The 26,472-nt window shown below is 39.1% G+C and overlaps 1 non-coding gene across 1 annotated transcript; it reads left to right on the top strand.

Annotated features, from left to right (window-relative positions):
• Positions 1–7,418: 7,418 nt before the first annotated feature.
• Positions 7,419–7,525, top strand: LOC141645600 (small nucleolar RNA R71). Its single transcript, XR_012545078.1, has one exon. It is a non-coding gene; the product is annotated as a small nucleolar RNA R71 (small nucleolar RNA).
• Positions 7,526–26,472: the final 18,947 nt, after the last annotated feature.

Below are 26,472 nucleotides of genomic sequence, written 5' to 3'. Positions count from 1 at the left end.
AAGTAAGAACAAGAGAGAGATTAAAGAACTAAAACTTGGATTAAAACTTGATTAATACTTGATTACAATATTAAAGAGAGATTTGATTGATATTAACTACTCTAATTATTGATAAGAAGAACATGCTCCTCTAATTAGACTAATGGGGTATTTATAGTGAAAATTAGGGAGGATGCATTAGGGTTAACTAAGGGCTAAACTAGTAATTACACTTTTTAAGTTGAGCAAGGAGACTCCGGTATTCTCCGAGAGAAGGGCTTCTCTTATCGTGGCTTGAAGAATGAAAACGTGTTGTACTGAAATCCGTGCGGATGGGCGTCGGGACGGCCGGATCTGGGCTGGAGAATCCGAGCGGATTCTTGGTCAAGACGCTCGGATTGGCGAGGGGGAATCCGAGCGGATTCCTTTGAGGGACGCTCGGATTGGGCTTGGCGGACGGACGGATTGTGTACAATCCGTTCGGATTGTCTGGCAGCATCTTTTCTTCCCTTTTCTTCATGAATTCCTTGGGGATTTCCTTGGGGACTCAAGGATCCTTTCTCAACAATGCTCTTCTACTATACTATGTACAAAGGCCTTCTAGTCTTGTCTCTCCTTGATGCTTGGTCATTGAATACGATCAATTTAGCCTCGTTTTGCCATGAAAATGCAAGATTCTTACTCCTTTCCTACCAAGGGATCAAAATCTCAAAGAATATGCAAAACAAAGAACTAAAGATAAGAAATGACCCAAATAGGCACTAAAAAGCATGGAAACAATGGTAATTCGGGGGCTAAATATGCGCCAATTATGGTCACATCAAATATCCCTAAACCGAACCTTTGCTCGTCCCGAGTAAAGAGGTGACAAAGACTAGGACCAATACTAACCTAACCTAATAATAATAGCCGATATGAGACAATTAGCGGGTCTCACTCCGCCCCTTCAACTCACAACAAGACAACCATGAGGTAGGATGCCTTCTTGCAAGGCAAGGTGGGTCTTGCCAAAATGGCGACACATCCAAACATTAAGCACACAAAAACACATAATGGATGCATCTACAAAAAGAATAGCCACTTTCCTCATCTAAGTGGCGGAAATTATCTACAAGGGAAGCAATTCAAGGGTACACAATCCTTCATAGATGCAATTTGTTCAAACTACTAAGCCTAGAAGGATACCAATAAATCACCTCCAAAAGGTGTCAAGCTAGGGTACCTTTGTCCTCAATCGTTAAATGCTTTTGTCAAGAGTAGACTCCCTATGGTGTTAGAAACACTGGAGGATCGCGGAATTCCCCCTCTTGCCTAGACAAGAAGAAGGGTCGTCCCCTCTCTACCATGCACAAAAATGGATATGATGGATAAAGGGATCGATAGTAATTGAGTTTCATTTTGGGAGTTTGCTTTTGTTTTTGTTTTTTTCCCCCCAATTTCTTGTGGCATTTGACATTTGAGAACACTTTCTTTTTGCCATTTCTTTTTGGTTTTTGGCATTTCAACACTTGACAACTTTTTTGCATTTCTTTTTGAACATTTTCAAAGTCACCCCAATTAGTAACGAGGGTGCCTTGTATTTGAAGCATAGGAGTTCTATTTTTGCTCCTCTTTTCATTTGATGCATTTTTGCAAACTTTCTTTCACTTTTCATTTCATTGAACTCAAATTTGAACAATTTCTTTTTGTTTTTGTGCCCATTCCCTTTGATGACAAAAATGTGGTAGAACATGGATGAATGATAGAAGTATGCATGGTTTCAAGGGTCACCTTGGAATAAACGGTAGCCAAGGAGTTATCACACCACAAGGTACTCTTGACTAGGCCATAAACCATGGGTCAAAGGATACTAGCATGACACATCCTAGGGTGTTTTACAAGCATTCTAACAAGCAAAGTCTTAAGAATAAAAAGCATCTACTAGGGCCTATATACACTTGTCAAGCTTCCCAAATAGACGGTTTCGCAAAATTTTTCTAACATGCAAACTACATGCCATGATGCAACTAACATATAAACATCCTAATGCAAATGATTCTACCAACCAATATGCCATATAAACTAAATGCAAGTCCTAAGTTCACATTGTTTTTACCGCATCAATCAAAATAAAGCCACATAGTCATTAACATAAAGAGGAAAAAGGAGATTGGAAAGATCATACCATGCGGTCTTCAATATCCTCATGTCTCGGATGTGGCGTAGTCGATCAAAGTGAACAAGGATGAAACAAACACAATATATACAAAACAATATATACAAATGAAATGAACTTGTTTTTGGTTTTTTAATTTTTTCAATTTTTTTGTGTTTTGAAATTTTTCAATTTTTATGGTTTTTGAATAAAAGTTAAGTGTTAGAATTCCCATCCCCACACTAATATGGGCATTGTCCTCAATGGCCAAAATGATGGAAATTATGCAAAATGATGCATGATTTCTATACTAAATGCAATTCTACACTAAGCTACACTACATGATGCATGGTTTTTGTTATGATGGAGAGGATAATTTAGATTACCTCCCGTTGTGTATGCATTAATTTCCCCAAACCAAATGAGACACTATTGCTAATGTCAAGGATGGGTATAGTTCATGCACACACTATGCTATGCATGAAATTAGATTGTCATTTTGGATTTTCAAAAATGGGAACAATAAAGAACACCTCAATGGTACCGAGGTGTGAGTCCTTTGATGTTGCTAGGACTAAACCAACAATGATCAAAATGAAAATAAAATACAAAGAGATATAGACAAACCATGGGAGTGTAGGAGTCTCCAAGGCTAGTCTTCCATCATGCTATCATCATCACCACTTCCCTCATGAGAAGTGGTCACATTGCCACTTTCCTTGGCACTTTCTTCTTTGCTTTCTTCATCATCATCTTCACCATCTCCTTCACCATCTCCTTCTTCATCTCCACTTGCTTCTTCCTCAATGTTATCATCAAATTCTTCACCATTTCCAACAACCTCATTGTCTTCCACCACGTCCCTAGATGCACCCGGAAATAAGGCTTCTTTATCCGCCCAACTAGGCAAAGGACAAGATGGATCAAGGAGTCCTTGCCTAGCTAGATGTAAGAGGGGAGGATATTGAGCCAAATAAGCATTCTTCCGATCTTCATAAGCTTGCTTGTGCATGGCTTGCATAAGAAGAGTTACATAGTCTTTCCCAATTTCAACTCCTTGCGGTTTGAACTCTTCATATTCATAGGGGTAAGGCGGTATGACAATGGAAGAGGAGGGAGTTTCATGATCACCCTTTTGTTGTTGAATGATGTACTCGGCTTCCTTGGATAGGGGAAGTAAATAGTTGGTCCGGTGGACACTAAGACGGCAAATCTTTGCGGGTAAAGTGAATGATCGAGCCTCACTAGTAAGCCACCCATACTTGGTGTCAAAGGGATTGTGAGCAACCCACTTAAACTTGTTAATCAAGATGGACATATCAATAAGATGGCCACCTTCCTTTGCCTTGTACTTGCTATCCTTATTGAAATTAGGATCAAAGTGCTTGGCTAGGACCGTGACAAGGCCGCCATTAACAATAACGGTTTGACCCTTCTTCCCACTATCTACATGGAGCCATCTATCAACCAATAGCCTCAAAGAATTGTAAGGCTTGGTGTGAATTCTTCCAATATTCAAAGTTGATTCAAGGAGAATAAAATCGAGTCCCGTGAAATGATTGGTGTCTTTCCTAGCAATTATGGTATTTCCCACAACTTTGTGCCATATTCTTATGCCCGGATGATGGACCAAAAGAGCACGACAAGCATGAAAATTTTCAAATTTCTTCCCGGAGATTGCCTCCCAAAGAGGCTCGGGGTCATACTTCCCATATTGCTTATAATATTTATATTCATCGCTAAGACCCAAAATTTCACCCAATTCCGGAAAGGTAATGCGTCTACTAGTGTTAGCTAGACGAAACTCAATATTTTCCCTATTCTCAACTTTTGTCACTTTTAAAGAACTTAAGAATTCCAAGACAAGGGAGGGGTATGTTACTTCCTTCATTTCAAACAATTTCTTCAAACCCATGGCATTGAAAAAGACTCTTGTTTGTTCAAGAACACCCAACTTCTCTAAGGCATCTTGACATATGAATTTGGTGGATTGGATTTGTTTCATAGCAAACTTGACAAATGTATTTCTATGGGTATCGGAGATGAAAGTTACCTTCGGATAATGCAAGAGTTGATTAATTACCGGAGTAGAAGGTGATGCTTCCATAGAAATTTGTTGTTGTTGTTGCACTTCCAAGCTTGGTGTTGCTACCACCATTGCCAAAGCTTTCTTTGTTTGTAGAGCTTTTTGCCTTTGAGAGAGAGCCTTTGCTTTTGGTGCCTTTGTTGCCTTTGTTGCTCCCTTTGTTCTTGCCATTTGATGAACTAACCAAGTAAAGAGTCAAAAATCTTCAATTTGTAGAATGCCCAAATCGATTTGAAGGTGAAAGGCTTTGCCTTTATGAAATCAAAAATCGACTCAAAGGGTGAATATTTTGTGCTTGGTTTTGATTGTTATTGAAGATGGAGTGATTGATTTGTTGTTTGAAGGATGGTTTGATTTGATTTTGGTGAGTTTTGTTGAGGGTTTTTGTTTTTGAGATGGAGAGGATGAGGGTTTTGATGTTATGGGTAGTGTTTATGAATGAATGAATGAAGGTGGGATGGGTATTTAAAGAACTCGGCAATTTCAAAACGCAGGGACAATCCGTGCGGATTGGGCGCAATCCGTGCGGATTCTACAGCTTCAAAATTTTCAAAATCCCGCCTAGAGACGGGCGGATTCTGGGGAATCCGCTCGGATTCTTTTTGTGGGACGGGCGGATTTTGTGCAGGACGGACGGATTTCTATCCAGAGATTTTTCTTTGTTTTTCTTCAGCTTTGAGACGGGCGTCTTCTCCAAGAGACGGACGGATTCTGTGAGACGGGCGTCTTTCCAGAAATCCGCTCGGATTGGTCCTTGTGTACACGGATTCAGTTCCATCCGTGCACAAACGCATTCCCTTATCCTTCTTTCTTTCTTTCTTTCAAATCTTGTGTTCTTCATTGTGGGGGCACTACTAAGGCATGAATAGCCTAGGCAATTGCCATCCCCACACTAAGGTAAAGCACTACACATCAATTGAAATTGTTAATCCCTCCCTCACTTCTCTCTTTTCATGACAATTATTTTGATCAAAGTAAATAAAATCCAAAAAATGACAAAAAATGCAATACAAAAATTGAAAAGTAAGTTAGGGAGTTAGAAATATTTACAAGTGGTGGTTTAGGGAGGACTCCACCAAACTCTCATTCTTGATGAGATGTCAAGGGGGCATGTTCAAGGTGTTGTTGATGTTGCTCAACACCTTGAAGAAGTAATCAAAAGCTTGTTCATTGTTATGGTAGAGGTCCTCAATAGACCGTGGCCCTTGTTGTTGATCATGATCGATGGCTTGCCCAATGTAGGGATTAAAGATCCCTTCAAATTCGTCGTCCCAAAGACCACAAACTTCATTGAGTTGATCATTGAAAATCTCTTGCTTAGATGGAGACAACTCTCCTAATTTCTTCTCTTGGCCAATGAGGCCATCATCTTCTTCCTTGGTTGATTTTGATGAGCTTTGCAAGCTCTCCTTGTCACAATTCACTTGCTCTTTGAATGGAGCATCTTCAATTTTCTTTCTCCATTGGAGTTCCGATTTCTTCCTTTCATCTTTTCGGCTATAATGATCAATCATGAAACATGGCTCATGCAAACGAGGAGCTCTCATGGTCTTGTCAAGATTAAAAGTTATGCTTTCATCTCCCACTTCTAGAGTGAGCTCTCCATGTTTCACATCAATCACCGCACCCGCGGTGTGTAGGAAAGGTCTTCCTAAGATGATTGGAATGTTGGAATCTTCCTCCATATCAACAATGACAAAGTCTACCGGGATGAAAAACTTCCCAATTCGCACGGGGACATCTTCCCATATCCCTAATGGTGTCTTCGTCGATCTATCGGCCATTTGAAGAGTGATATTGGTGCATTTAAGCTCTCCCATTCTCAACCTTTTACTCACCGAGTACGGCATGACACTCACACTAGCCCCTAGATCACATAAGGCTTTGTTGATCGTTGTGTCGCCAATGGTACACGGTATTGAGAAGCTTCCCGGATCCTTTAACTTTGGAGGTGAACTCCCTTGAAGTATTGCACTACTCACCTTAGTGAAGGCGATAGTCTCAAGTTTCTGGATCGACTTCTTCTTTGTGAGGATATCTTTCATGTACTTTGCATAGGCCGGAACGTGATTGATTAATTCCGTGAAAGGAATTGAGACTTCTAAGTTCTTCACAATTTCCATGAACTTTCCAAGTTGATCATCAAATTTGGGCTTGGCTTGACGACTTGGAAAAGGAAGTCTAATCACAATGGGCTCCTTCTCTTTGGCTTTGTCTTCATTTTTCTTTGAACTTTCTTCTTTTGATGATTCCCCTTCTTTGGGGCTTTGCACAATTTCTTCCTTTTCACTAGCTTTCACAACTTCATCCTCAACTTGCTCCTTCGGTGCTTCATATCTTGTACCACTTCTCAAGTGAATGGCACTAACCGTTTCATGTCTAGGGGGATTACTTTGAGGTGGTAATTGCCCCTTTTGTCTTTGTGAGCTTGAAGATGCTAGTTGAGTCAATTGTGTTTCCAACATCTTGGTGTGAGCTAGAATGTTGTTGATGGTGGTGTCTTTTGCTTGGCTATCTTTTTGCATTTGAGTGAAAAATTCTTGTTGATTCTTTTGCATTTGGAGGACCGCTTTTTGGACATCAAAACCTTGGTCATTTTGGTGATTGTATGGATTTTGATTTTGGTAACTTTGGTTTTGATTGTAAAAGGGTCTTTGATTTTGATTTCTCATGGGTTGTGGAGTGTATGTTGTTTGAGGGTTTTGAACATTTTGGCTTTTGTATGAGAGATTTGGATGAAACTTGGTGTTTTCATTGTAAAAGTTGGAATAAGGGGTACCACTTTTGTAAGCTTGGAAAGCATTAACTTGTTCGGTTGTTCCCCTACACTCACTTGAGTCATGACCCAAGGTTCCACAATTCTCACATATCCCACTTGGGATTGATGAGGATGCCGTCATGGCATTGACATGATGCTTTGATGATTTTGAGTTTTCCTCAAGTCTAGCCATAGCTTGTTCAAACTTCAAGTTGATTGTGTCAATGTGAGCACTAAGTTGAGCACCCAATTGAGTAACGGTGTCCACTTCATACTTTCCTCCTCTAGTAGCCTTGCGAGGTCTACTATATTGTGAATTATGGACCGCCATTTCCTCAATCTTGTTCCATGTTTGATTGTCATCAACTTCGGTGAACATTCCATTTGATCCCATATTGAGAATGTTCCTTGAATCTTCATATAAACCATTCCAAAATTGTTGCACTAAAAACCATTCGCTAAGTCCATGGTGAGGACATGAGCGACAAATACCTTTGAACCGCTCCCAAGCTTCATACAAAGATTCTTCATCCCTTTGCTTAAAACCCGTAATTTGAGCTCTTAGCATGTTAGTCTTTTCCGGTGGGTAGAATTTTTTGTAGAAAGCTAGAGCTAGCTTCTTCCAAGAATCTATCCCAAGGGTGGCCTTATCAAGGCCCTTCAACCATTGCTTTGCGGTGCCGATTAACGAAAAAGGAAATAAGACCCATCTTATTTGGTCTTGAGTCACGCCCGTTTGAGAGATAGCTTCACAATAATCGCAAAAGGTTTCCATATGAGAATGAGGGTCCTCACTAGGCATTCCCCCGAATTGGCTCCTCTCAACTAGTTGGATGAAGGCGGACTTGGCAATAAAGTTTCCGGTAAGATGTTGTGGGGTAGGAGTACCATTTGGTAAATCCTCCTCGGTGGGTATAGAGTGTGACGAGAATTTAGGCATTGTAGGTGGATTTTGTGTGGTATTGTTTAATGGGTTCTCTTCTCCTTCTATTGCGAAAGGATTGACAAACTCACTAGTGGGTTGAACAACTTCACCAACACCTCCCAAATTCCTCCTAACAAGTCTCCTATTATTCGTCAAGGTTCTTTCGATTTCACGGTCAAAAGGTAACAAATTTCTTTGTAACCTTCTAGACATGCAAAATATCAAACAACTCGAAAACAATTAGAACAAACCTTGAGGAGTTTTACTTCCCCGAGGTGAAAAAGACACAACTAAAAACAATAAAAGAAATCTTAAATCAATTAAACACCGTCCCCGGCAACGGCGCCATTTTTGATCGAGGCCATTTGGTGTTCACAAATTAAGCATATGTGGTCGTTGGTCAATGGTCGATACAAAACACAATTTATACTTCACAAACAACTCTACAATTAGTAAAGAGGCAAGTAAAGGTCGGATCCCAAGGGACGGGTATTGAAATGAGAATTCTATTGTAACTAGTAGTGTCTAAGGGGTGTCACAAATTGGGTTGATGTAGAAGGTTACTAAACTAAAATAACAATGAAAATAAACTAGCAAGATGAATAAAATAAGGGGTGTGAACAATTGATTAAAGGCACTAGGGTGTCATGGGTTCATAGGGGATTCATGGGATATGATCATACAAACATGTTCTCAAATTATAAGCAAGCAATTATTATTGTGATGGATTGAGTTGGGTTATATCTTACAATCCTAGGAAAGTTTGGGTCCCGGAGCCGAATCGATTAGATTGTACAACACCTACAAGTCGACTTAATCTTTCCTACTCAACACATGCATGGTCTAACAAGACTCGAGTTGGGTTATATCTTACAAGTCAAGTTGAAAGGATAGAAGATGATAGTAAATGCAAGGATTCATAGGCTTAGCATTTCATCAAACATAACATGTGCATGTATTAAGATCAAAACAAGCAAGCAAATAAGATATGAAAGCATATTAATTTAAGCATGAATCATTCCCCATGTTGGTTTCCCTAATCACCCATTAAACCCTAGCTAAGAGACTACTCACTCATTATCATATTGATCATGCTAGAAAGGTTGTCAATCATACTAACATAATGAAACATGATGAATAAATGAAAGTAATTAGCAATAATTAAAAAGGGATTAAGAGATTATACCTACTAATGATTCCAAAATAATGATGCAAAGAATAATAGAAGAACTTGATGATTGATGGAAGGTTGTCAATCTCCCAATAAACCCAATAATCTTCTAATTACCCAAAATAAAGTAAGAACAAGAGAGAGATTAAAGAACTAAAACTTGGATTAAAACTTGATTAATACTTGATTACAATATTAAAGAGAGATTTGATTGATATTAACTACTCTAATTATTGATAAGAAGAACATGCTCCTCTAATTAGACTAATGGGGTATTTATAGTGAAAATTAGGGAGGATGCATTAGGGTTAACTAAGGGCTAAACTAGTAATTACACTTTTTAAGTTGAGCAAGGAGACTCCGGTATTCTCCGAGAGAAGGGCTTCTCTTATCGTGGCTTGAAGAATGAAAACGTGCTGTACTGAAATCCGTGCGGATGGGCGTCGGGACGGCCGGATCTGGGCTGGAGAATCCGAGCGGATTCTTGGTCAAGACGCTCGGATTGGCGAGGGGGAATCCGAGGGGAATCCGAGCATCTTTTCTTCTTCTTTTCTTCCCTTTTCTTCATGAATTCCTTGGGGATTTCCTTGGGGACTCAAGGATCCTTTCTCAATAATGCTCTTCTACTATACTATGTACAAAGGCCTTCTAGTCTTGTCTCTCCTTGATGCTTGGTCATTGAATACGATCAATTTAGCCTCGTTTTGCCATGAAAATGCAAGATTCTTACTCCTTTCCTACCAAGGGATCAAAATCTCAAAGAATATGCAAAACAAAGAACTAAAGATAAGAAATGACCCAAATAGGCACTAAAAAGCATGGAAACAATGGTAATTCGGGGGCTAAATATGCGCCAATTATGGTCACATCATATGATAAGAAGGAACATGAACTGGGGGCTCGATCAATCGAAGGCGCTCCATAAGCCAAACCTACCAAAAGCGGGTATTAGATATAAAAAAAAAACGAAAAAAAAAAGAAAAGAAAATGTTCTTTTACCTGCAGAATAATGGGACTCCCCAAATACGGTAGGTCGCGATTGGCTTTCCTATTATCCAAGCCCAATAGGATCTCTCCTAAGCATAAACAAGCTGGGCTCCTGCGCAGCTCCATTTGCTCAACTACGCCCAGAAGACGGGGATCGCCTCTCAAGTCTTCATCAACATGCCCTTGGAGGACATACACATGCAACAAGCAAAATCCAAATGCCCTTCGCCTAGCAACATAAGAAACGGTGGGGTCGGCCCTGTTAATGAATCGGTCAATGAAGTCCAACATTCGCACTCCTTTCGAGGTCACTAAACGGTCCACCTCAATTCTAGTCAATCCAAGCAAGTCTCTAAATTTTCTCTTATACCCTTGCGAAGTAAAAGGAATCGCAGGCAAGTGTTCTGGGTCCCACCCACCAATCGCAGCAATTTCTTCAGGAAATGGGCAAATGTCGCCTCCGGGGAAAGCAAAAACATGATAATTCGGGTCCCAGTAATCAAGACAAGCATCCATGAATGGTTTGACAACCTTGATGAGCTTCAAACTCAATAAAGATCCAAGATTATAGGCGCCCATATCGTGCTTCTCCATGTTGGAAAACTCGTTGGTCCACTCTTTTAGGCGAATCTCCAAAGTATTCATGATGAGTGCTTATATTGAGAATTTTATGTAATAAGACGAAGAAGAGACGGAAGAATTGTGTGAATAAAACCTCCATCGACGTCTCTATTTATACTAAATTCTGTTTCCTAAAATCTGCCAGAGCAGATGCACCTGGGAACAGGCGCAGCACCTGCTGCGCCTCTTCAAAGGGACGCAGCTCATGCTGCGCCTCTTCCTCAACAAGGTTTCTGTGATTTTCCGCGTTGGATCTTTCCTAAATTCCTTGACGAATAATTTCCTATTCATACGGGTTATTATTTTGGTAAATACGTGAAAATTACCATATTCCATGTTTCCTAATTCCGTGGGCACGCATTTCGAGGCAATATCACCATTTTCGTCATTTTACCACACTTGTACATTTTCATTTTAGGAAACAATTTTCATTTAATGTAATTCATTTTAGGAAATAACTTTCATTATAATTTAATTTATAGATTTATTTCATTTCATTTTAATCATTCCATTTCTAACTTATAGGTTTCTATTTTTTTCTTTTTTTAGGGGTAACCCTCCCTACCGTCCGGTCATTTCCGGCAAAATTTTTGCATCCTTTTGAGTCATTCGTTTTGCGCTAATTCAGGCCATGTGTATATACAAATGTACGTTCTATGTGATTTCTTTGTAAATTTCGGCAGCATGACGGCATAAACCGTCATCTACCAAACCTGTTCAAAGCTAACCTGCAGGTACAAGCAACGCAACCCAGCAGCAAAGGCACTCAGGCCATCATATATACAACAAAAAGGGAAATGTACACCAAACTGGGGGCTCGAGCCCCAAGCAAGTCCAAAATATCCAAAATGAAGGTCCAAAATGTACAAATGTGCAAAACAAACAACAAAGCAAAAACTACTGTCGGTCGCCCTCCAGCTCCGCAACTCTCACCTCGAGAGCAGCAACCTCAGCATCACGAACCTCGAGCTCCCTCAACAAGCGAGCTGTCTCCTCCCGAGACTGGGCCAACTCTCGCTCCGGCTCACGGTCCCCCTGCAAACAACAAAATTAGCTCATGTCAATCATTTCAAGCAATTACAAGAGAAGTTTGGAAAATCAAAGTTCAAAAATGAAATAGGCACAAGGTTCATACCTGACGACCTCGACCGCCGACAAGTGCCTCGACGACAGTAGCTCGTAGCTAGTTGGCCACCCTCCATAACGCCACAAACCGAGACGGCGCAACCTGCCTTCTCAAAAAGAAGTTCTCAACAATCGAATAAGTTCAACCAAATGTGTTCTTACATATAAATCATGCAAATTAGAGGCTCACCCTCCGAATCAAATGCTGCCAGTCGTCCAAGCCAGCATCCGTCACAGCCACGTCAAACTCACGTAGCTCGAAGATCGTTGTCCTCCCGGTCGTGTCAGTGTACTCGAGGGTCTCGGGGTACTCTGGGGGCTCGATGCCCGCCGCCTCAACCTCCTGCAAAGTCAAATGTTTCTCATTAATCGATGATCTTTTATCGTATTTTCAAAATCAATCAAGAATAAAGAAGAGTAAAGATGCTCACCACCACTGACCAGTACGCCAACCTCCCGTAGAGGAACGCCGAGTAGTCCTTACCAGGAAAAAGGAGGGCGTCACCACCAACGCCAGCCAAGTCGGCGTCCCTCTCAGCCTCAGAAGGCTCCCTGAACATCGTCCTAGGAGGATCGATGGGAACCATCAACACATCCCGAGAGCACTGACGAGCCAAGTGCTCGCCCAAGTACCACACAGGACCCATCGACGTCCTCAGCAGCAGCCGGCTCGAGCTCCTAGGTCGAAGGGCCTCAGCCACAAAAGGAGGCGCTCCAGCGTACTTCACCCAAGGCCTGGGCACCCACTGGGACAAGACAAACAAGGAATCATTCTTATGATCGAATAAAAGCAATGTAGAAGCCAAAGGAATATAAGTGAGATGCTCACGCTGTCCAGCTGAAGAGCGTTCACGTCCCGCCGGTAAACACCGTGAGAGGAACGCTTGCTCCTCGTCCTGCACATCACCCAATCCCTTACCACGGGATAGGCCTTCTCCAGCGGCTCCGTCCTCTTGGGCGAGAGGCTCGGAAGTAGGAGTACACCCACGCCTGTAAAGCGAGATAGTCAATGACGATCTTTCGTAATTTGATAAGGAAAAGGATTGATTTTAATCCAAATGAAGGTTCATACCTCCAGCAGTAGTCCAGGGCCGACAGCACCAGTAGAAGTCCCCTTCTCCATCAACTCCGGATGAACCATGACCCTCATGAAGCGGATGAGGAGCGCAAAACCAGCAGTGACCCAGTCCCAACGCCCTAGGGAGCTCAGGTCAGAAAGGAAAGGAAGAAGCTTCGTCGACAGCCTCTCTCCCTTGTCTCCGAGGTAGATCGAAGACAGAAACCACCAAAGCCACAAACGAGCCCTCTGCTCAGCTGTACAGGGAGGAGGAGCCGTCTCTCTCCCATCAATCGTCACCAGCGCCGGGGTCTTCCCCGCGAAGTAGTCTCGGACATAAGAACTGGGCACCAAACCGGGCATCAGAATACCTTCGGCGACAAGTTTCAGCCGATCAACCTCCTAGCCTCGGCCGAGTCCATCCTCATGGCGGCTCTCCGCCACTCCACCACCTCGGTCCCCACACGGACCAAATCATGCCGTAATCCTCCAACGTGACTCCCACCTCACTAAAAGGCATGTGAAAAGTGGAAGTCGCATCCCAGAATCGGTCCAAGAAAGCGCGGACCAGGCTAAGGTTAGCCCGCAGCTTCCTCTTCGTGATATCCCTCCAAGCCTGCACCAAGGCACCAAACGCTCCACGCTCGATCATGGCGCGCTCCTCCGCCGACAGCCGCTCGTAGCACTTCATCACCGTCGTGTAACCCGAGAACGACCTGATATTCCCGGCCTCCTATTGTGACAAAAGCTATCTTTAGTTTTGAACGAGTGTTGGATAAGATATGAGCAAATGAAATCGAATAAATAAGAAGGTGATTTGATGAGTAATGAATTCAAGATCACCAAGCTCTTCACCGTCCTGTAAGACAGGTGACCCTCCGCAGCCCAAAGCAAGTGCCTGCTGTCCCAGATCTCAGCCCACGCGGGCGCTCCCCTCAGCTGACGACCTCCTCGTCCGACGTTGGCCCATCTCGGGGCCTCCTCCTCCTCAACAACCTCCTCCTCGTGGACCTCGTCCTCAGCAGCCGTCACCACAGCGGCGAAAGCCTCCTCCAAAGCCTCCTCGATGGCACGAGAAGGGTCAACAGCTGTGTCTATCTCCATGGGAGCTCTCCCAGAATTAGAAGCCTCATCATCTGCAACGTTAAAGTAAATATAGGCCGCGTCACGTGACGACAAGCCTTAGTTAAGGGATTTTCGAGCCTTCGGAAGCCCTGAAATCGCTCTTTTCTCGCCATCTTTGGCCATATTCTCACAAACCCGATCACTCATGTGGTAACTAGGGTCAAGTCAAGTCTAAGTTGAAGCCTAGTTCCGGGTTCGAGTCGAAATTTCGGCAGCATTTCGTTATAACGGCGATTATGCCCTAGAAAAGTGTCCTGAAAAAGCCGTCACAAACCAAAATTCCGATATGGTAGGAAGTTTACCCACCATTCAAGGATCCCAAATATCAAGTTTCATCGCAAATAGGCGATCCTAAGGCTATTTTCGAAGCGATTTACGGCTTAGCTGTGAAACCGTCTCAAATTCACTCAAATGCTCAAAACTCCACGAAAATTCGAAACAAATACATGGTTATGTTCCTTATATTACCAATTATCCGTTTCTAATACCAATTTTACAAGGCAAATCCATTTGGGGGAAAAGTTAAAAAAATTTCGAGTTAATTGGGTTGAAAACCCTAATTTTTTCGATCCAAATTGAGCAAATACAGAAGATTGATGCAAGAATGATATACATACCTTGATTAGTCATGATGAATGAAAGCTTTTGGATCAAATTTTAGCGGAAATAGTTAAGATTTGAGAGAGAAATTGAGGAATTGTATTTCGAACAAATGAAATTAAACCCTCTGTTTATCGCGTTTTTACGCAGAAAAGACACACTCAGGAATAGACGCAGTAGGCGTTGCGCCTCTTCCAAGAGACACAGCTCTTGCTGCGCCTCTTCCTGGTGTTCCCTCCATACGAGTTTTCAAAAATTCGTTATGAGTTCGTTATTTTGTGGGCCCATATTTGGTGCGCCTCTTCCTTGGTGTTACATCGCCTATTTGGTCCGTTTGACGATCATTCTTCGTTCAGACCCGCATTTCTAAGCCAACTGCAGACTATTATACATTATTTATCGCTTCCAAGACCTTGTTTGTCACAACGAGCAATTATTCCTTCACAGGTGTTTCGACACACCTTCATTATATTTCCCCGAGCGAGAGTAAGCGGATCGACAATCCCTCTCAAGACATGGAAATAAGTTCCCGATTATGTTCCCCAACGAGAGTTCACGACCGATAGTCACTTCCTCTCGAGACATGGAGATCAACATCGACCCCACGTTCTTCTGAAGTTTGTTTGAAGACGACCCAAGCAGATTTCTACCAGGAGTTCCCGCTTGTGTCCTGCTATTCACAATATTTCTTGTTTCCTCACGGATTACGATAAAGGTTTTCTTCTCCGGAAGTTCCCATACCAGCCGTCCTTTTAGGTTCGTACACCTAGCGCTTTAGGTTCCCAAACCCGTAGAATTCCTACACCCAAGCCTTAGTTACCCCTTAGGTCTTACCCTTTAGCTCCTATGCACCTTCAGAAGTATTAAGAGATTCCTTCAGGATCCTTGTGACCCCCTATTGCCTTCGGATACCAAGTTATCTTCAGACCAAAGAGTTTTGCCGAAGCGTCTTCAGTCTCGTTTCACTCAGGGGTATCTCAGGTATGGTCTCTTCTTATGGCTGGCGAGCTTCCTTACGTAGTCTAATGGACTTTAAATGACCCTCCCCGATATTCGACAGACTCAAAAATGTTCCCGACGACAGGTCCTTGGTTCAGACCCCTTGAACCGCCTCGCGTCGCCATAGTCGTCAGGTTGTAATCTTCGATTGACCTGATGGCTATACTTTGACTTTCGCCTTGTCCAAGCCTTAGTCAAAGTGGGGGCTCTGTAGATACCTCATTTCTGTACCTCTCGCAAACAACCCGGTGATGATTGGGCCGCATGTTTGGTACGCGGAACGATTTGTGACAGTTCGTAAGTTTATCGTCAAGTGATTGCTCAAACACTGATGTCTACCTCTTAGTTGTCATCTACGTGCCGATACGGTCGTTTTGGCAGTAATTAGAGTACATTTGGAGTCCGGGTCAAAAATCGTCTTCATTTTCTGATAACCGCTAAATCCCGAGTCAGAATGTTCTGGAATGTTCCGGATATTTCTATTCCATTTTTTTATAAATATTTCACAATATTTATTCTTTGGTAAACAATTTCCCATAATATTCATACAAAATATTAAGGAAAACCAAATTAATCCGTTATTCCATAACTTAAACACGGAAATCTTTCTTCCGCAGGAGGAAACCACTTGGGAACAGACGCATCAGGTGTTGCGCCTCTTCCAAGAGACGCAGTGACTGCTGCGCCTCTTCCCAGGGCCTTTTCTGCGTATTTTTCGTATCTTTTTCATATCTTTCCGAGATTCACTTCCAAAGTCTCTCCGAAAACCCTATTCCTTCACGTGTTTAGTATAAATAGGAGCCTTCGCTCCTCATATTTCTCACGCGAGTGTCCTGCCTTCTCTTCTCCCTTTGCATTCTAGACCTTTGTTCTTACTTTTTGGCGTCTACGTGCTTGAACATTCGACCACGTAAGCTCGGATCCTTATGAGTACCAGCCTCGTTTGCATGACCGACCAATTTGACCAACTCCACATCAATCAACTTAATTAATCTAATCGTTTTCCTCTTACGAGGGCACTTTCGTTACATTATAGTTCGAGTCGAGCATCACTAATCGTAAACTTAGTTCATCTCGTTTCGTCAAACATGTAAGTCTGAGGGTGTAAATCTCTCTTTTATTTATTGTTATTTACTTTTTGTATCACTAATGTAATGTTTATGTCGAAAATACTTATTAAAACCGATTTCTAAAACCATGTTTTAAACTTTTTTTACGAATTTCCAGAAGACAAACCGTCGAGAAAGGACGCAGCAACTGATGCGCCTCTTTGAAGGAGCGCAGTTCCTGCTGCGCCTCTTCGTGAGGCTGCCGCAGTTCCTGCTTCCTTTCTTCTTCCTTCGTCCTCTGTAATTCGTCAACTCTTATTCGTTTTCATTTGTTTTCTTTAATTCTTCGATACAATAGCATAATAATTTCGCATGTATATAAATCATCATCATTAATACGTTTAATTCATCATTAAATTCGGCTTAGATCCCTTATAATCCAATATTTGCGGGTTTTCGTCATTAAATTCAATCCGGGTTGTAGAAATTCGCTTTGTTCATATTGACTTTCTGGGATTCGATCTTTGATATATTTTCATCTGTCTTTTGTCATATTCGTCTTTAATTTGTTATTTATTTATCATGTTTAGCATATTTTGTTCACCCATGTCGCTAATCAATCTTTTGTTCATGTAAATAATTCGTTTACATCCGTCTCATTCGTATTTTATTGTTTTTATGACTCATTAGCATGTAATTAATGAATTAAATCACTTCTATCCGAGTCAAATATCGTAATTAACCCTTAAATTCACCAATTAATATTAACGATTTGCGATTAAAACTCCGGCCACGGCCTTAACTCACCCTTGAACAGCAGCGCAAAGAATCTGCTGCGCGTCTTCCAAAGGGTGCGATCTCTTTGCTTCTTGTTCCAGTTGATTTACCTCTCGAACTTCCGTTCTGCCTTGACCTAGTTTAATTAGCTTACGTATAATTAACTATTATCCGTATTATCGCCTAATATTCTGTTCGTTAATTCTTTCTTTTATTCTTTTTCTCAAATTATCCGTTTTAGAGGTATTTTCGACATAAATCAATAAACCCATTGTAATTATTGTAATTTTCATTATTGTAATTCTATTTATTGTATTTATCATATTTCTCGTATCATTTATATGTTTTCACATGTAATTGAGCATTAAATCCTACTTCGACATTAATTGTATGCTAAATTACGTGTTAACCGACTTAGTCTAATCTTCACATGCTAGGATTAAAACTTGGATGTTGCATTGCATGCATATAATCGACGATATATCGAGTACGAATAACTTCTCTAATCATTAGTAGAGGACGCTATCGAGGCGGGCGGGATTAGGTGTTCGATCAAAAGAGCTTCCTAATACGTACCCTCACCCCTTATTTCAGATCTCTGTGAATATCCGTGTTCATTGGCATCCGCGAGAGTCATTTTAGACATAGAATGCTAAGGGTAACGAGTTCTTGGTGTTCATGTCTCTACTTTGTGTCTTGACATGACACGAGATATTCGAACGGTTCCAATTTCTCATAAAAATTGGTGGCGACTCCACAAAATGCAAACGCTTGTTCTCTCCTCCCAAGCGCCCCGTGGGCCCATTGTCCACACTTAGCCGTTAATGAATCTGCAGTGTATTTGTTTGTCTCACAGTACTACAACAATCAGCAGATTCTTTTTTTTATTTAATTTAATTTTATATGTTTTTATAATAAGTAGTAATCCGTAGTCCGTAATTGGGGAACAAGATGGAAAATAAGAGGGAGTTGGAGAGGTGAGGTGGGTTTATTAGGGGTAAACAAAGCGCTCATACCTTATTAGATACACTTCTTCAAGTTATTAGATACATACCCTTAGCTACCTAGATACACTCCTATAAGGTACTAGATACATACTCAAAGCTAGCTAGATACACTCCTTTAAATTGCTAGATACATACCTTTATTTTGCTAGATACACTCTTTAAATTACTACATACACTTCTTTATATTGCTAAATACATTCTTTATCCAGATAGGTATACTCCATTATTGTTTGCCAATCTTTCCATTTAAATAGCTTACAAACGTATACTTGTTCAATCCTTTCCTTGCTTGCCTACTATTCTTATGAGGTCTAAGGTAGAAGTTGTTGGGCAATTTCCTCCTCTTATTGCATGGTCTAATTACTACAAGTTCGGCTCTTGTGCTCATACACCAAAAGACTCACCAATTGGTTTCAAACATCAAGTAAGTGGCCGCCAATGCACATTCTTCGAGTGCTTCTTGGGCTCGTTTCATGGAATGCACTCGGGTCTATAAATAAATCTTATATTAGATACGCTATTGATTTAGAAATATTTAGAGTCTATTTCACACGAAATGTCACCAAGAGACTACGAAAAAAGCGGTAGTTTATTTATGAATTTCATTACAAACAATTGATTTCAAGTTTTCTGACCCTTTACTTTATTAAGAAAATAATGTCAATATGATAAGTAAAATAGGTATGCACTAGCACATACTGTATATACTAGCATGACTAGTAGCATAGTCTAGATCAAAAGCAATGGCCAATAGGTTTTCTGAGAGACCGCCTCTCTATAAAATAGTGAGAGACGACCCTTAAATAATGTGAAACATACCACTTTGTGTTATTTGGGTATCAGGAGAGAGAGAAAAAACAATTCCTATTTATATTAAATTTGTGAGAGAAAAAAAGGAAAGAATTAATTACAAGATTATTTCCCACAAAATCCTCAACAGTCACTCCTACCCTAATTGAGATTCCCAAAATTTCCATTTACCATTATTCCTTTCAAACGTATGATAAACCAAATTTTTTTCTCACAAATTTGAAATCTAAGTTTTCAGAATGAGGAAGCAGATGACTAGGAAGAGCCCTGTTAAGCCCAGAGAGTGAAAATCGTAATCGGTATACTGTTATCGTCTATATTGTTGAATAAATTTATAAATTGCATGTATAATTTTGTACCCAATATTTGCTTAATTTTGCATGTATTATTGCATCAACGTTTAAAATTTAATTAGGGTACTCGGATCTGTTGTTCGTTTGGCTTATGAATCGGTAATTTGTTTGCGCTCTATTTATTGTAGGGTGTTTGTGTGGAATACGAGATTTTAATTAGTTGTTTTGTACCTCTTATGGGGGGTTTTGTGTGGAATGCGAGTTTTCGTTGATTCCTATTTCATGTTTTTATTGTTTGTACCTGTATTCACATTTTTTGAATTTTGTACCCGTTTTTCGAAATTTTGTACTTGTAAGTTGTACCAGGTTTTTTGTATTCTGTACTTGTACCGTAATTTTGTACCCAATAGTCGCTTTTGATATTGCCGATAATTACCTTGTAATAGTACCTTTAAGTTGTTGTTTTGTATCACTTCCTTATATATTGTACATGTTTTTATACATTTTGTATCTGTACCTTAATATAGCCTAATTGTATCGTTGTTATATTTTAACTTTAATTTGTTCTTTTGTATCTCTTCTGTACATCTTGTACCTGTTTTGATAAATTCTGTACTTGTACCTTAATATAGCTTAATTGTATATTTGTTATGTAGTAACTTTAATTTGTTGTTTTGTATCTCTTCTTTACATCTTGTAACTATTTTGATAAATTCTGTATTTGTACCTTAATATAGCTTGATTGAAACGTTATGTAGTACCTTTAGTTAGTTATTTTGTATCTCTTTTTACGTCTTGTAGCTGTTCTGATACATACTATACTTGTGCATTAATATAGCTTAATTGTATCGTTGTTTTATTTTACCTTTAATATATTCTTTTGTATATCTTTTTATGTCTTGTAACTGTTTTGATAATTTCTGTACTTGTATCTTAATTTGTCTTAATTGTATCTTTGTTTTGTAGTACTTTTAATTTGTTGCTTTGTATCTATTCTTTACATCTTGTACCTTTACTTTATTGTTTTGTATCTTTGTTATATATATAGTACCACTAGGTTGCTGTTCTGTACTCATGCTTTTAGCATTTGTAATTTATGCAAAGCATTGTGTGTAGATTAAGTTAATACCTTTAGTTATTGATTATAATGACAGGAAAGGAGGAATGCTCAAATAGTAAGGATCAATATGTTGAAAGAACGGAAATATTTAGAAAATGGAAATCAGCTTTGTAACACATGGGATGTTCGGGGAAGAGAAGCTCTACTAATGTTCAACCAACTAAAAAGGTCAATGGAGCAAAGAAAAATGGAGCAACAAAGAAGAATTGACTTTCACTTATTTATGTAATGGTGAAAACACTTAAACAATTTTAGGTTGATTATGTAGTTAGATTATTTTGTTATCGTATATTTCATTTTGTCAGACATCACATTGAAAGTGTTATGCAAGTTTACTTTGGCGACTATATTTCTTCGCGTAATTTTTGTGCTTATGTCGGAAAGATAATTTTGTACCGGTCAAAGAATATTAGCAGTACCAGTTTATATTAGTTTCGTACTATGTGACAATGAGATTTTATGTGTAATTATAATATTTAAAAGTAACAATAAGGTGTACTTATGACACGTAGCTTTGAAATTAGATACAACATTGTTGGCATTTCCACGTAACATACTAGTTAATGTTCGCATGACAAATATTGTAATTCGTACAACATGGTGGGCATGTATTAAACTTATCGAAATTAAACACTAATATTGTACTCACATTTCAAAGAAATGTACCATAATAAGCCCTTGCTTGTTTCTAGTGTTAGTTGTTATTGATATTTGTAACTGTACCGTCTTTATGTAAATTACGTACCACTTTTTGTAACTTATGTAAAATTAGCGAAAGTATACTCTTGTATTATCGTGTGTACAATATAAGTATACACATGAATTATCTTATGATGCATGTAAGTTTCGCACCTTAGATTATAGTATAAGCGGTGTATTGGATATTAAATTAGACTTATAATTATTAAGTTGGTTCACACAAAGTAGAATATTGGGAAAAATAGGGAAAGTTGTTCAAAGTAGATTATAAGAGACTCAAACAAATCTATACTAAAGGTGGAGGAGGAGTATATGCTACTACACTATAAGCTGAAGTTGAACGAACTCCTCTTCCACTAGTCTTGTTTGTCGCTGCAAGTGGCAGCCAAATCTCAATATTGAGCAGTAGGAGGAAGTCTAGTTTCAGTCATAATTCGTATAACCTCACCCTCCTCCGGCGGTATTGCTCTTTCAGAGCGATGGTGGTGATGCCATTCTGCGGGTGTTAATGGATGATTATGAGCTACTACATGCGTCATAACTTCGTATATATGGAAATCCATATTAAACTTGGCTCTCATATTCGCTTCGTATCCATTCTTAGTTATTAGCGTAGTCCGTTGTTTGCGTTTCCTTTCATTTGTAGTAGATTATTTATCTTTATTCATTGATTTTTATTTTTTACCCGAATTTGTATCCCCCTGACATGAGCATGCGGAATATTTTTCCGATACTAATTGTGGTACAGCTTTGTTTGTAAGCGTGAACCATTTCTTTACCCTGAATCCAACACATTTTGAATGTTGGACATACAATTTGTATAATCCTTCTCACTTCAAAGGTTTTGCCCCGGCTAATGAACCACTAATGTCTATTCCATCTGCAACCACTCCTACATCATGATAAAAAGTACTCAGGTTAAAGAACCATAACAAGGGAACAATGGTACGTAACAATGGAACAACGGTACACAAGTGATTAAAGATAACGAACGTAGGTAAGTAATAAGGAAATAATGGTACAAAATTGATTCCAAATATGGCGAAATAATTCTTAATCATCATCCTCCATTATTGCGATATCACCTTCCTTAGACGCTATCGAATCATCTTCAATATTTTTCATCATCACAAGTGCTACAAATTACAAGGAAAACAAATTAGTTTTAAATACATGTTTTAAACCTAACAAATAAATCATTCATTAATACCTTCTACTTCTATCGAATTATCATATTCTTCCATAGTCATCGCCGTTTCTTTATGGATCTCATCTACTCCATCGAAATTTAATGCTTTATTAAATTTAAAAAAATTGTTGCCTGAAATGATCGATTTCCATTACAAATAATACAAAGTATACACAATAATACAAAGTAGACAAAATAACAAACAAACCTTGATCGATTTCCATTACAAATGATGAACCGTGTTGCTTGTAAATTGAATAAAAAATTTAAAATGGAAGTTCACAGTAGATGTATATGGAGAAGAATGTGAAAGATTTGGAAAAATATTCTATAGTGTTTTTAGGAAATTGGAGATATGCTAGAGGAGCAAGATTAGGAAGGTCTTTCAACTAGTTTGTAACTGGCAAAATTAGGGGGTTATTTAGCAATAATTAACAAATTAAATTAATAAGAATTAATATGTTATAATATAATATGGTATTATTCGGATCCAATAGATCACTAATTGGGCCCTCTCTCACTAATTTATTGAGAGGCGGTCTCTCCTAAGTTTTTGTGTTGGCGGAAACATATACATAAAGAGCCTTCCTTCAATATGTTTATCTATAGAGAAGTCTTTCCTAACTATCTTTTACGAGGAATCCCTCATATATATGCAAAATGCTCCAAAGCGGGCTACTTTTCCAAATAGAACAGGACATCAATAGCTCAAGAAAGGGTACTCCATTATTATATTGTTTGCCAATCTTTCAACTTATATTGGTACATGATGAACAAAGTCAACTTCCGATTTCCCATTTAAAAACATTCACTTCATCTCTGAAGTCGCACCACAGCATCAAGTGATGAACTCTTAAAAAAGATTAATTTACATGATTTCGGAGTTTTTCTCAGTATATTCAGATAAGCCTATATAACCAAGAATAGCAAGTCTTGTGTAAAAACGTAGCCACTATTTCTAATCCTGGATGATTCTTTTCTCCTTTTAACCCTATCTGATTTAGGCCGAATTTGATACCCACCAAAAGAGCATCAACTATCTCCATCCCGAGTTTCAACATCATCCTATTAGTCTTCATATGAATCATACTCTCTTCCAAGTTCCAAATATCCCTTGTAACTGAAAACCACTAGCTCCGAGTCGGTTTGCCCCAAATAGCTTCAGATAGTCATCCAACAAGCCGTCCATATTGAAGAGTTAGAAACGATAAACACTTAAGAGGGGGAGGGGGTGAATTAGGTGTACCTTTTTAAAAATTTTGTTCTTAACTTAGTTAATTGATAACTAAAGTAAAGAACCTTGAAATACAAACCTTGAAATACAAACCCTGAGAAACTTAATAGAATGTAAGTTCACAAGATGGTACAACCTTTTTATGTCACAGTATAGCTGACTGTGACACAGAACTTGGCTAGATATAAGCGAAAAATAGCAAAGTGAAAGAACATAAAAGTAAATGAACAAACAAACGACATTTTAAAAATTGGTTCAGCCTCTACTCCGAGACCTACGTCCAACTGTTATTTTATTGCTTGTTTAGAAATTTACTCAAACTTACTAAACCCTTTACAATGAAAATAACTTGCCAACCTACTCCGGTTGCACTCAAACTTAAAGCTACTCCGCTTCAAGAGTTTATGGGTTCTATCTCAAGGTGTTACAGAATCTTTGAATCTCGAGAGTTCACTTGATGAACATGGAGATCACATTTAAGACTTAACACGAGAATCATGGAACAAACTCATTATGTCACAGTACAGCGAACTGATACTTGGAGGTTTACAACTTTTCGAAAAATAAATGAAGACTTTAAAATCTGAAAAATGTTTTGCAAATACTTAAAGAACAAAGTTTTAAATGCATAAATGATTTGCAAGGTTTTACTATAAATGCTTTAAAAAGTCTTGAAAAATAAATGATGCTAAGGCTTTCTATTTATAGTAGAAGAAGTGATCTTGAGGTGAAAATACTTTAAAATTAATTAATCATACAAAAATAACTAGCCTTATTTGATTGTAAGTATTAGGTTTTGCGTGTGAGTGCAACAACCAGGTTGCTTTGCTTCTTATTTAGGTTTTAATACTTCAACACATTTGACAAGCGACAACTTACCACAAATGGAAGAGTGCTTTAGTACTTAACTAAATCAACTTTCCGTTTATGTAAAAAGTAAAGGCACAACTTTAGAGGAGTCAACATGTGAAACTTGCAAATTTATTTTTTAGATTTGTTTTTAAGCTGGGATTATTCAAATGTAAAATCTTTGAAAATATGAAATTTGTAAAGATTTTGACACTTAAACATTTCGTATAAAAACTTTCTCCTTACGGTAGTATCAGAAACTACAGTACAGCGTATTGTTGCATGGTTTTGCCATAACTAGACTAGAATGAGAATCTTACACTTACTCTTACAATTTTCGACTAAGGCTAGGATAATATCATTGTCTTGACTTCTTGATTGCTTTATCTTGATCATCTTGAGCCATCATTGAGAGTCCATATAATTGCTTCAATAACTAAGCATTTTTAACTAAAAGCAAACAATCAAATAACAAAGGGACTTGGCATCATAAATCAAATGTGTTCTAACAAATTCTCCCTTTGATGATGACAAGTTCAAACATGTGTGATATTTCCCCTTAGCCCATGGTTAGTCGGTCTTTGGTCATTTCAACATATACATAATTTATAAACATGATCAAGGTATTCGAAGGGTGCAACATGCTTGGCTAAAGTAAAATATCTAACCATGGTAGCTAAGACATAATTACGGTGAACGTTAGCCTAGAGTTAAAAGATCACACATAAGCATGGTTTAAACTACTTCCCCCTCTTGACATCATCAAGGGAGGATAAAACATGTTCAAATTTAGCGGCACAATAAAAACACACATGTTGTGACCCTTATTTGCGCACATTTAGTCCCCTAATTGAACCCATTTTGCATACTAATATAGCATTTCATGACCATTTTGTCCGTCAATTCCTTCCTATTTTGCTTTCCTATTGCATTGTATATGTCTTGTAGGAAAGAAGATAATGAGACGGAATTCCCGTCTCCCATGCATATTTGGAAGCTTGTTGACGATTTTGGATGGACTAGTATGAAGAAGAGGCAAGAATGATGACCAAGGATGTAGGAATAAAGAGTATATAGAAGGATCATGGGCTTAAAAGCAAGGATGACGAGAAGGAAGCGATTACAAGAAGAAATTGCTCGGAACCAAACCAAGAGTTACTCCATTGGTTCTGAAAGTATTCTAGATGAATCAGGTTCGAAAAATCAAGTGGTTTAGGCTTTTGAATCACTCCAGTAGGAGTCCGGATGAGGAAATGACGTCCGTTTTACAATCCGAGTTCAAATAGACAAGCTGTCCCAGGATCCGCAAATCCCTAGCTGCTTTGCCATTTCAGAAGGTACTGCCCAAGGATCCGTGCATCCCGAGCTCAGGATGAGCATCCCAAACCTAGGATCCGCGCATTTCCCTCAGGACTTGTAATTCTCTATTCAACACTTAGCATTGTTATTTACTAATCTACCCTTGCTTAACCTAATGATGTACCACTATATATACTCCATTTGTAATAATCAATTGAACCAAGTTCTCTTAGATTAGATTAAACTTCTTTAGATTAGATTAAACTTTCATTAGGAGTAGATTTGAATAGATTAATCTCAATCATTCCACAAAATTACATATTAATATTTCCTTAATCATTGTTCATGTTTATTATTGTTAAGCCCAAATTAGCCTGGACCGATCTTAGTCTAGCCTGGAATAATTAGGCTGACTGGGGCAACCAAGGTCCGGACAAATCTGATTATTGTTTGACAGGTAAAAAATATTACAGGGTAAGCAAGCTACTAAACCTTGGAAGAAAGACCTGATGGCAAGGAAGGAAAACATAGAATAGCCTGGCAGAACTCTCAAGCAGGCTAGACCAAATTGTCAAGCAA

This window comes from Silene latifolia, chromosome 2, assembly GCF_048544455.1.
Source record: "Silene latifolia isolate original U9 population chromosome 2, ASM4854445v1, whole genome shotgun sequence".
Lineage (NCBI taxonomy): Eukaryota > Viridiplantae > Streptophyta > Magnoliopsida > Caryophyllales > Caryophyllaceae > Silene > Silene latifolia.
The sequence above is the reverse complement of the archived record's forward strand: the minus strand, read 5'-3'. Positions and strand labels throughout refer to the sequence as shown.